Here is a 12029-nt window from a genome sequence, read left to right on the forward strand (position 1 = left end):
CATACCCAACACACATATGCAGTGAGCATGCATCAGATGTATCACATACACACAAACTGATCAGCAGCTCTTGTTACCAGAGGGCTGTTTTGAGGGAAGGTGGAACAGTGACCCAACCTACATCTCCCCAAGGGCCTAGCTGGCCAGATTCATTGTCATTCTTCAAACTCCTTTTTTATTTTTATTCTTTTTAAGGCTGGTAAATGGAGATTCCTAACAAATATTGCTCTGGGGGCCAATTTGGCCCAGGGCCTCTGGTTGCCAATCACATCAAAGGAAGTGGGAGGGAGCAAAATACAATTTCTTTGGCCATCTCTTCAGAAACAGGCTGAAACTCAGCTCAGTTTTTCTGCACGCAGATGGTTCCCAAAGGGAGCCTCGGACCGCAGGCAAGCATCCAAGAGGAGATGGCTCTTGCTGTCGTGCAGACAGAGCCCCCCCACATCTTGCCAAAATTGGAAGCAGCTAACGAGAACCATTCTGTAAGCAGGCCCGCATCTTTTATGAGGCCCCATTAAAAAGACCGATTTGTGCTCAAGGTCTCTTTTATTATGTGAAAGTTTTTCCCATGTGTGAAGGAACAGAAAAAGAAAAAGTTAAAGCTTTCATCTGTTTGCTGTCTTGGATAGAACAGCACACAGATCTTCCAGTCCAAAGTTTGAACAGCGGTGAAAATGGGGAGAGAGGGGGAAATCCTCCAGCCATGCCCAGTCAGCACATATTCATCCTTTCTCACCTTGGATGGCCTCGTTCTGGGGTCCAATCTAAATCATTGCAAGCTCTCTCTGATGTGTGAGCTTGACACTAAGATCCTTTATCTAGAGTTACTGAGGACTGAACCTGGGACCTTTGACTCCACCACTGAGCCTCAGTTTCTCCCACAGAAATGGGGGCTGACAGAGAAAGAGAGGTTTGCCTAAGACCACCCAGTTAATTCCCAGCAGAGACAAGATTCGAACCAAAGCCTTTTGATTATTAGCTTAGTTCCTTCTTTGCTATGCTCCACCACCTTCTTAAAGAGGCTAGGAGAAAATGTCTGGTGACTGGCTTAAGGTCAGGGTATCTCCACCTGCTAAGCTTCCACTATAGCATCATTTTGGGTCTGGACCCTCAACAGACAGAGATGACCAAGCATTTGGCAGGGGATGCCAATCATCAGTATTTTCTCCTTCCTGCTACTGTCAGCAGAAGTGCTCTTTGGAAGAGGTGCATCTGGCATCACAGAGGCTGAAAAATGGCCAGTAGGCAGCACTGACACAAAAGGCAATGTCCACTGGCTTTTGGCCCCTTGGGAATCATCACTTACTATCTCAAGAGCAAGCAAAGTGAAGTCTCGGGGTCACTGAACCGGGCCCAAGCTGACATCAACTTCCCTGAAGCCAGGGAGATCATACAAATCCTCCACATGCAACTGCTGGGTGACCTTGGGTTAGTCACAGTTCTCTCAGAGCAGGTCTCTTAAGAGCAGTTCTCTCAGAGCTCTCTCAGCCCCACCTACCTCACGGGGTGTCTGTTGTGGGGAGAGGAAGGGAAGGAGATTGTAAGCCGGTTTGGTGTAGTGGTTAAGTGTGCGGACTCTTATCTGGGAGAACCGGGTTTGATTCCCCACTCCTCCACTTGCACCTGCTAGCATGGCCTTGGGTCAGCCATAGCTCTGGCAGAGGTTGTCCCTGAAAGGGCAGCTGCTGTGAGAGCCCTCTCCAGCCCCACCCACCTCACAGGGTGTCTGTTGTGGGGGAGGAAGGTAAAGGAGATTGTGAGCCGCTCTGAGACTCTTCGGAGTGGAGGGCGGGATATAAATCCAATATCATCTTCTTCTTCTTCTTCTAAGCTGCTCTCAGACTCTGAGTGTTTCAGTCTCCAAGTGAAGGGTAAGATATAAATCCAACTTTTCTTCTTCCTCTTCCTCCCCTCTCCTTGGGGGCGGGAGTCTCCTTTCATGCACAAAGGCAGTACAGAGCCCTTCTCCCTCTCTGGTAGATTTCTGCCCACAGGAAACTATTCCACGGGAGAGCATCCAAACATGCAAATACATGAATCCTGCATACACATCCCTGCAGCTCCAAGTGATGCAATACAGGGGGGGGGGAGCTTTAGATCCCACTAATTGCATTATCTGGCTCCAGAACCCAGGAAGCAAACATGTGGGCAAGGAAGCTGTGGGCAAGGCAGATCCTGCTCTCTGCCCCCCCCCCTCTCCTGAATACATTAGAAAACCAGGAGCAGGTTAAGACCATCAAGTCTGCTTTCACTTTACCAGTATCTGTGATCTGCTTCCATTACTATGATTACTAGTATCATTCACTCCTGCAGGCAAACAAACCACTGCTGCACACAGCGGGTCAAAACTCTGCCCCCCACCATGAACAGTAGGTGGCCACCTCTGAGAGGTCATTTTCCAGATTGCACCATGGCAACAAGTGCAGGTTCCATGGCCAAATTCACAGATTTTAGAGGTGAGCCCTTGGCTCAGATGAAGTCCAGTCTGCATAAAACAGTGTCTGCAGGGTGCTTCATTTCCTCTTCCAAGGCTGTACAAGTGCTTCTCCGGTGACATTCAGAGCTGCCAAAAACAGAGGGGAAAAGGCTTCCACTTCATTTACACACACACACATCTTTTCGGCTAGGGAGATTTTGGCAAAGTGCAGACACATGCACACTCGTCCCAACCTAAACTCAGTTCCTGTCCAGCAAATCTTCAACAGCTCATTGAGAAAAGGGGCTATGAACTCCACAGGAAATGAAAGCCATTAAAAGGGATAAATGAGGGGGAAGCAGAGAAAGACCTGTGTGGTCTGCCTATTAGTCCCATTAAATTACTTAACAATGGCTACCTTAGCAAAGCATTTCATAAGCCCGGCTGTGTGTGTTGCATGTGTCTGTCATTATGACACAACAGAATGTGGAATTTGGTACTGACCAGGTACAAATTCCCATTACCAAGGTAACCCTGGATTAGGAGGCCTGTGTCTGATTTGGACCACATCAAACATAATAATCAACTCCCCGTGCCATCTGCTGGCTGGAGGGAAAAATGCAGGCAGAATCCTTTTGGAGTCTGGGAATCAAGTGATCTTGGAAAGGCAATACTTTGTCATTATCTGCTATATATCCTAAAATCTGCATTATGTTCTTAGTGCCACCACTTAGACAGGCTTCACTGCTGTGCTTATAGATGGTCTGCCTTCTATTCCATCCTCCCTAGTATAGTTCTTCTCAATCTATAGGGGCTGGATGCAGAAGGAAGCAGGAGAAAGGGAGAAGGAAGCAGATAACAGCCAGTTGCTAGGGGGCAACTGGCGCTAACATAGACAAAAGGACAACTAGGGCTTTGTTTGAGCAGGAATACACAGGAATGGAGTTCTAGCTGGCTTGGCATCAGAGGGTGTGGCCTAATATGCAAATGAGGTCCTACTAGGCTTTTTCTGCAAAAAAAATCCGAGGACATCACAGACAACAGTAGTCAGCACCTGATAGATAGCCATCAGATTCACAAAAATTGCAGTTGCTGCAGTGCAGTTCCTTTTCTTAGGTATATCAGGTAATATGTAATTCAGGGATTTTGTTAGCCACTACAATAATGGAGTTTGCTGATAGCCATGCATGTGGTCAGCCATGCACTGGCCTATTTCAGACATAACAGCCAAACCATGGCTTGGCTGACCTGGCCATGTCCCTTGTGCACTTCCTTTTCTCCCTTTGTGCATTCCAATATCCTCTCTCACTTCCTGGCTTAAGCAAACCAGAATTTGTCCCTTCAACCAAGAACTGGAAACTCATTCCAAATCACATTTCTGTTTCTAGTTTGGAGGCACATTATTGTTTGCCCAGTTTGAAGGTCAGAGAAAGGGGGAGCAACAGAATACTTGAGTTTTAGACAAGTGAGCAATCAATTTAATACAGTTGGGGCTGCTCATACAGAACACAAACGCAGCATACGGAGGGTCTCCAATGGACCTATCTTGTCATCCAAAAGATGCTTGGAAACATCTACAGAATTCTAACATCAGATTCAGGAGTGGGGGTGGGGGAAGCAATTCGCCTTACTTCACAAAAGCTTCAGAGTGCAATTTGGAAAGTTATCCTTGCACCACAGAAAACTAAACACACAAGAGTCACAGAACACTACCCAAACACAGGTGATTAACATCCAGCAAACACTCCCATACATGTTTAAACCTTCTCTTTAAAAATAAAAAAACAGAGAGAGAGAGAGAGAGCAAATGCGGGGTGGGGAAAAGGGGTTCCTAAACATGTGTCTCATGTCCAGAATGAGTCAGAATGGACATATTTTAGCAACAAAATACAACAGGTTTATCAAGTATACACCTGACACAAAAATATTAATTTAAAATATTTTTGCCTTGCCCCTCAGTCTTTGAAACAGCTAGAAATATTTGAAATTGCCTTAATTCCCCATCTCCTTTACTTTCCTCAAACCCCTTCACCTATATTTCCATCAAGGCTCTGTTTCTCAGCCAAATACCTCCCCTTTCAGCTATCCTGTCTCTGGATAGCATGCTCTGTCATTTCCCTACCTGTGGGGACCTCTTCCTGGCACTCAGCCTGCCCACAAAAGGCTACTCCTATTCTTCAAGCCAGTGCAATTTTGACATCAACTAAACTGTCTATTTCCCCTCCCTCAAAGAAGTTAAGCTTCAAACATTTTGACAGTTTTTCCACCCCAGGGAAACTGGAATGTTCATGGACATTCTGTGCCATCCAAAATAAACCAAATTATTTCAAATAAGGGAAAGTTGTTAGCATCCCAGGTAGAGAACAAACCAAGGACTATGACAAGCTTCTTGCACACTAGATTGTTAATAAAAGGTATGGACGTATTTAGATCTGAAGGCAGTCTAAAGTAATTGAGAGTAACAAAGAACCAGATCTTCTTTGTCTATTTAAATGTTCAGTAGGCCAAAAATAGCTCCCCCCCATCACCGTCCCAACATCTGGCAGTAAGGGAAGGACAAAATGAATATCAGTTAAACTTTGCCACGTTCACAGCACAGCTGTGCTAGATAGTCCCATGCTGGCAGATTGAACAGCAAGGTCAAATGCAGATGAGCAGAAACAACAAAATCATCCAACAAAATCATCCAACAACAACAACAAAAAGTTCACAACTCCCAGACAAATCAACCAACTGACACTTTGCAAGAGACCCTAGAACCCCCTCTCAAGGATAATTAATTTCGTGCATCGTTTCTCAGCCTTTTGGCTAAGATAAAGTGTGTGTGCGTGTATTAACTTCATGTCTTCCCTTGATCACTCAGATGCCAGGCTATAGTGGTCCTTCTCAGAATTTTTAGACCAAGTTTTGTGCATTTGCTGCTGATTTTCCATCGGTTATTGCTATTGTGCATGCCTTGTGCCAAGTGGCACAGTGTTAGTTACCTTGTGAATTTTATAAAATTGCAGAACAGACTATAAATATTCTAATAAATAAACCATCTAAATTGACTGCCCGCCATTTATGTTCGTTATAAGCAGCTTCAATAGGGGATTTGATAGATCCATGGATAATAGGTCTATCCAGGGCATTTTTTTGCAGAAAAAGCCCAGCAGGAACTCATTTGCATATTAGCCACACCCCTTGAGTCCAAGCCAGCCAGAACTGCGTTCCTGCTCAAAAAAAAAAAGCCCTGGGCCTATCTACTACTAGTGCCTGAGGGGAACCTCCACATTCTAAGGCACTAAACCTCTGAATCCCAGAGCCAGGAGGCAACATCAAGGGAAGGGAGGGTGAGGAAGGACCCAAAACAAAAGCCCCAAATCGACTTTCCCATCAGGGAGGGCAGGATACAAATGTAATAAAATAAATAATTTTTTGCACTGCACCTCTAGTGATTTCCATATGCTCTTGATCATTGTCCAAAGAATAGCTCCTTTGAGACAAGGAGAAATCTTGACTCTGGATTTCTTAAACAGAATCCCCATGAAGAACTGGTGGTGGCCAACAAAATAATTTGCTGTTCCCTTTTGCAAAATGACTGAACTTTGCAAAGGCTATCCAAGTCACACACTTCTTTCACTCCCCCCACAGTCGCCATTTACGTCTCTGCATTTGCTTTGGCTAAAGTCGTGTGCTCTCCTTCTGCTGTTTTGGCCAAGCAACCAAGACAGTAGAACTCTCTCTAAATAGCTCTAAGCAGGGATGTTCAAATATTAGTGCAAGTTTAAAAGGAAAGCAGCTCAGATTCACATGGGAGGATACTGCAGCAATCTTGTTCAAAAACTGAAAAAACTGCCCTGACCTGGGTAGCCCAGGCAAGCCCAGTCTTGTCAGATCTCAGAAACTAAGCAGGTCAACTCTGGCAAGTATTTGGATGGGAGACCTCCTTGAAATACCAGGAGTTGGGAGGACAGGGGCAGGCTTTATTTAGCCACCTACTGAATATCCTCCAGGCACCCAGTAGGGGTCAGTCACCAGAAGTTGCCATGATTTCCATGTGCACACACACAAAAAAATAATTTTAAAAACCCTGAAAAGACGTACATTTTTCTCATTTTCATGGCAAGAGACAGAAATGTGAAAACATGCAGTCAAGTGCACACTAGCGGCTTCAGCAACCAAAAGCTGAAACTACTATCTTGCCTGGCTCTGTCTTCTGATCTGACACCATGAAACAGCCAAGGCTGTGTTCCAATGTATACTTGACTTCAAAGTATTTCCTGTTGAGCTCACTCAGACTAACTGGACTGTATGATCACAAGCTATAAGACACATGTTTGCACTGCATTTCAGCCATGAACTAGGAAGCCTCCAGCAAGTCACAGTCAGTATACGCATCCACATCTGTAGTTTAACGACACTGACCTACTCTATATGGCTGTTGTAAGAATTACTGGCATAATGTCCATTAATATGTTTGAACCCTCAAAATGCATAACAGAAAAGCCAAGTACTATTTTCCCTTATCAGAGGACTTGCAAGAGGTCACAGAAACAGAGCAGGGAGATCGTCTACACTTTTGTCATAACATCACGTATACATTTCGATTGGCCTTGCAAGATCAGACTTCAGACTATCCAACAGAGCATTTCCCCTGTAACCTTAAGTAGTTATACCCTTCTAAGCCAATTGCCTTTAATGGAAACAGAAGAGCATAGATCGGCTTAGGATGGCACTGTTTGACTCCTGTTGTATGTGGGAGGTTTCTCTTCCCCTGCTGTCATTCTGTATTTATCAAAGTTAAATCTGAAAAATACAGCATAACTCTGACAGGCTTTCCCTTCCCTGATATGCTCGTCTTGGCCAGTAGCTTAGATCACTTTATTTCAAAAAATGGATTAGACAAATTAATGCAGGACGAAGATTATAAGAAGTAGTAGCTAAGGACTCAATCTCAATATACAGATGCACTGAATGCCTGGCACAATGATCAAATGACAGAGAAAAGCCATGACCATCCTGCTGTTCTTGTAAGCTTCCCAAATAACATTTTTATCTATGAAGAGGCCTTATTTTTAAAGCATTTATGCCACCTCTCTAGACAGAATCAATTCATTAGCCCATCCAGCTCAGCACTGTCCCCTGTAAATGGCTGGGGCTCTCTGGGGTCTTAGGCAGGAAATGGCCTCTCTTACAACTTCTACTATCTGAGAGCTCTACCTGAAGATTCCAGGGAGAGAACCTAGAATCTTCTGCATCCAGTGTGTGTCCCCTGCCAACATGAAGTTGCCTTATTGGTCCATCTAGCACACTATTGTCTGACTTGTAGCACCTTGCCAGGGTCTCAGGCAGTGAAAGTTGTTCCCCCTAAATTTGTTACCCGAGATTCTTTAATGGGAGATGCCAGGGACTGAACTGCATGAACTGTACAACTTAACCATGGCCACCTCCCTTAAATTGCTGGCAAGAATGGGATCCCTGTCTCACTCACTTTCCCTCCCCTGACACTTTCAATAATCCCTGCATTCTTTGGTCCAGACCCTTTCAGATGATAGTGCAATCTTAAGAGGAGTGACAATCTTATTTATTTATTTATTTGGTGACTTCTATCCCGCCCTTCCCACAAGTGGCTCAGGGCGGCTTACAACAACAATAAAACAGTAAAATCAGAGCAAGTTATTACCTCTAAAAACAGACAATTAAAACCTAAAAACCTTAAAATTAAACATTAAACTATACAGTATAAACACAAAAATCTGGTAGCTACATTATCTAATCAGGCATAGGCTAACCGGAAGAGGGTTGTCTTACAGGCCCTGCGGAACTGAGCAAGGTCCCGCAGGGCCCTCACCTCTTCCGGTAGCTGGTTCCACCACATAGGGGCCATTGTGGAAAAGGCCCTGTCTCTAGTTGCCTTGAGACGCACTTCCTTGGGCCCGGGGATGGTGAGCAGATTTTGAGTGCCAGACCTCAGTACTCTCTGGGGAACGTGTGGGGAGAGACGGTCCCTCAGGTAGGCAGGTCCCAGGCCATATAGGGCTTTAAAGGTAATGACCAGCACCTTGTACCGGACTCGGTATATTATTGGAAGCCAGTGCAGAGCCCGAAGGCCCGGCCGGATGTGCCCCCACCTTGGGAGGCCCAGTAACAGCCGGGCCGCGGCATTCTGCACTAGCTGCAATTTCCGGGTCCGGCACAGGGGCAGCCCCATGTAGAGGGCATTGCAGTAATCGAACCTCGAGGTGACCGTGGCATGGATCACTGTTGCTAGGTCGTCGGGGGCCAGGAAGGGGGCCAACTGCCTTGCCCGTCTAAGATGAAAAAACACGGACTTGGCAGTGGCCGCTATCTGAGCCTCCATCTTTAGGGATGGCTCCAATAGCACCCCCAGGCTCCTGACCCTGTCCGCTGGCCTCAGCGGTACACCGTCAAAAGCTGGCAGAGGGATTTCCCCTCCCGGTCCCCGACGGCCCAAACAAAGGACCTCTGTCTTCGCGATCTTAAGAGGAGTGACAGCCTTCTAAAACCTTTGAACTCAATGGGCTTAGAGGGGTGTCAGTGTGATGAGGACAGCATTCTTACTGTATTGTGAAGAAGCAAATAAGTGTGTCACTGCACTGTAGAGCTCTACTTTCGAGTGGAAGTAACCTGCAATCATATTAAGCTACAGAGTTATGAGCATACTACAATGTCTTGGGGAACACTGCCCCCTGGTGTTATCTAAAGCATGCCTTCAAACCTTGCACAATGGACTATGACAAGGGCTGTGCTGGATCATGCCATGGTCCACCCAGTACTATGTATCACAATGGGCAAGGAAGGGTGACCATGTATGCTGGTCACTACCACATTCAGAACTTTAAATTGAACACATCTGAGTTGCTTCAGAAAAAAAGGTGCTAAAATGCTTTAAATCCGTTTGGCCAGGGGTCCTGGAGGGTTGTTGAGGGTTCCCCCTCCCCTGCATGGAGCAAGGGTCACTGGGGGTGTGGGACGGAGGTATTTGCAAATTTCTTGCATTGTGCAGAGGGCTGGACCAGATGACCCTGGAGGTCCCTTCCGACTCTATGATTCTAAATAATGTACACCGGGGGAGGGGGGGAGTATAAGCAATTTACATGTACTAAAAATATACAAATTTGCAGTTGTATTTTCTTCTTTCAGTTTAACATTATTTATAGTGGATTATACTGGGCACTGGCCTGAGGAAATATTCCTTGCCAAAGCCCTCATACTTGCCTTAGCATCCACAGTTAGACCAGCATGGTGTATTGGTTAAGATCAGCAGATTCAAATCTGGAGAACCAGGTTTGATTCCTCACTCCTCATGAAGCCTGCTGGGTAACCTTCAGCAAGCCACAGTTCAGAACTCTCTCAGCTCCACCTACTTCCCAAGGTGTCTGTTGTGGGGAGAGGAAGAGAAGGAGATTGTAAGACGCTCTGAGACGCCTTACAGTAGAGAAAAATGCCATCAGATTAATTGGGGAAGGTCAATAGTAAGATTTTAACATCAATTAAAACTTGAGCTATTTTGCCTCTGCCATGATTCTTTCTGTCCTGAATATATCTTTGTTGCATCCAAAGAAATGCCACTACTTCTAATCACATTGATTTCATGCTGCTGTTTGGTTTGATTCTTGAGTGTATAATTTGAGTTGATATTTGCATTTAATTTTAATGATTGCTTTGTTTGTTTTTACGTTTGATCACTAGAAGCTATCCCAGGAGCAGAAACTGTGACTTTGAGATATAAATATTTCAATTAAATAATTGTAGCAGCATCCTAACATATATCAGTAAGAAATAAACATTAAGGCATCAAAAAGAGAACACGCTTGGTTAAATATATGCAATACAATATATAAAGGTAAAGGCAGTCCCAAGCAAGCATCAGTCATTTACAACTCTTGCGCTGATGTCGCATCACAACATTTTCACGGCAGACTTTTTACGGAGTGGTTTGCCATTGCCTTCCCCATTCATCTACACTTTCCCCACAGCAAGCTGGGTACTCATTTTACCGACCTCGGAAGGATGGAAAGCTGAGTCAACATAATAATAATAATAATAATAATAATAATAATAATAATAATAAATTTTATTTGTATCCCGCCCTCTCCGCCTCGGCAGGCTCAGGGCGGCTAACAACATTTCTTAATAACATACAGTAATAATAAAACCTTTAAATTTAACAATATAAAACATTATTTAACACATTAAAAACCAGTTAATACAATTAGATAGTTTAGTCTGACAGTGCTGGTGATGTTGGACGCTAGTTCTGCCAGTTTATACACAGCGGTCTAGGTCTTTAAGCCGCATTGGCGGATCCTTATTAACAGCCTTCTTTAGCAGTCTGAGTAAGCAAGTTTAAAAAGGGTGGTCTTGCAGGCCCTGCGGAACTGGTCAAGGTTCCGCAGGGCCCGCACCTCCTCAGGGAGTTGGTTCCATAGGGCAGGGGCCGCGGTTGAAAAGGCCCGTGCTCTGTTATTTTGATGTTTAATCTCTTTCGGCCCAGGGATAGCCATTAGATTTTTCCCGGCTGACCTCAGTGCTCTCTGGGGTTCATATGGAGAAAGACGGTCCCTCAGGTAGGCAGGTCCTCGGCCATATAAGGCTTTAAAGGTAATGACCAACACTTTGTACTGGACCCGGTATATAATCGGCAGCCAGTGCAGTCCACGTAGCCCCGGCCGTATATGTTCCCATTTCGGGAGTCCCAACAACAGCCTGGCCGCCACGTTCTGCACTAGCTGCAGCTTTCGGGTCCGGCACAAAGGTAGCCCCAAGTAGAGGGCATTACAGTAGTCCAATCTTGAGGTGACCGTTGTATGGATCACTGTTGCGAGGTCCCGGCGCTCAAGGAAAGGGGCCAACTGCCTTGCCCGCTTCAGGTGGAAGAATGCTGACTTGGCAGTGGCCGCTATCTGGGCCTCCATGGATAATTAAGGCTCCAGTAGAACACCCAGGCTCTTTACGTGGTGCGCTGCTTTCAATGGCGCACCGTCGAAGGCCGGGAGAGCTATTCCCCCTCCCAGAGTGCCGCGACCCACACAAAGGACCTCTGTCTTCGCTGGGTTCAGCTTCAGCCCACTCAGCCTAAGCCACGTTGCAACAGCCTGTAAAGCCCGGTCGAGGTTCCCTGGGGGGGAGTCGGGCCGTCCATTAACAGATAGAGCTGGGTGTCATCTGCATATTGATGGCAACCCAGCCCAAACCGCTGGGCAATCTGGGCAAGGGGGCGCATATAGATGTTGAACAACATCGGGGAGAGAACTGCTCCCTGAGGCACCCCACAATCCAGTGTGTGTCTCCGGGACCACTCACCCCCGATGGCCACCCTCTGTCCCCGACCCAGGAGAAAGGAGGAAAGCCATTGTAAGGCCGACCCCCCAACCCCAATGTCGGCGAGGCGGCGCGTCAGTAGCTGATAGTCGACTGCGTCGAATGCCACCGACAGGTCTAACAGCATCAGCACCGCAACGCCGCCTCGATCCAGTTGCCGCTGGAGGTCATCCATCAAGGCGACCAACACCGTCTCCGTCCCATGGCCCGGCCGGAAGCCAGACTGGCAAGGGTCTAGGACGGAAGCGTCATCCAGAAATCTCTGTAGCTGCAACGCCACAGCCCT

This window comes from Heteronotia binoei, chromosome 12 (assembly GCF_032191835.1).
Source record: "Heteronotia binoei isolate CCM8104 ecotype False Entrance Well chromosome 12, APGP_CSIRO_Hbin_v1, whole genome shotgun sequence".
NCBI lineage: Eukaryota > Metazoa > Chordata > Lepidosauria > Squamata > Gekkonidae > Heteronotia > Heteronotia binoei.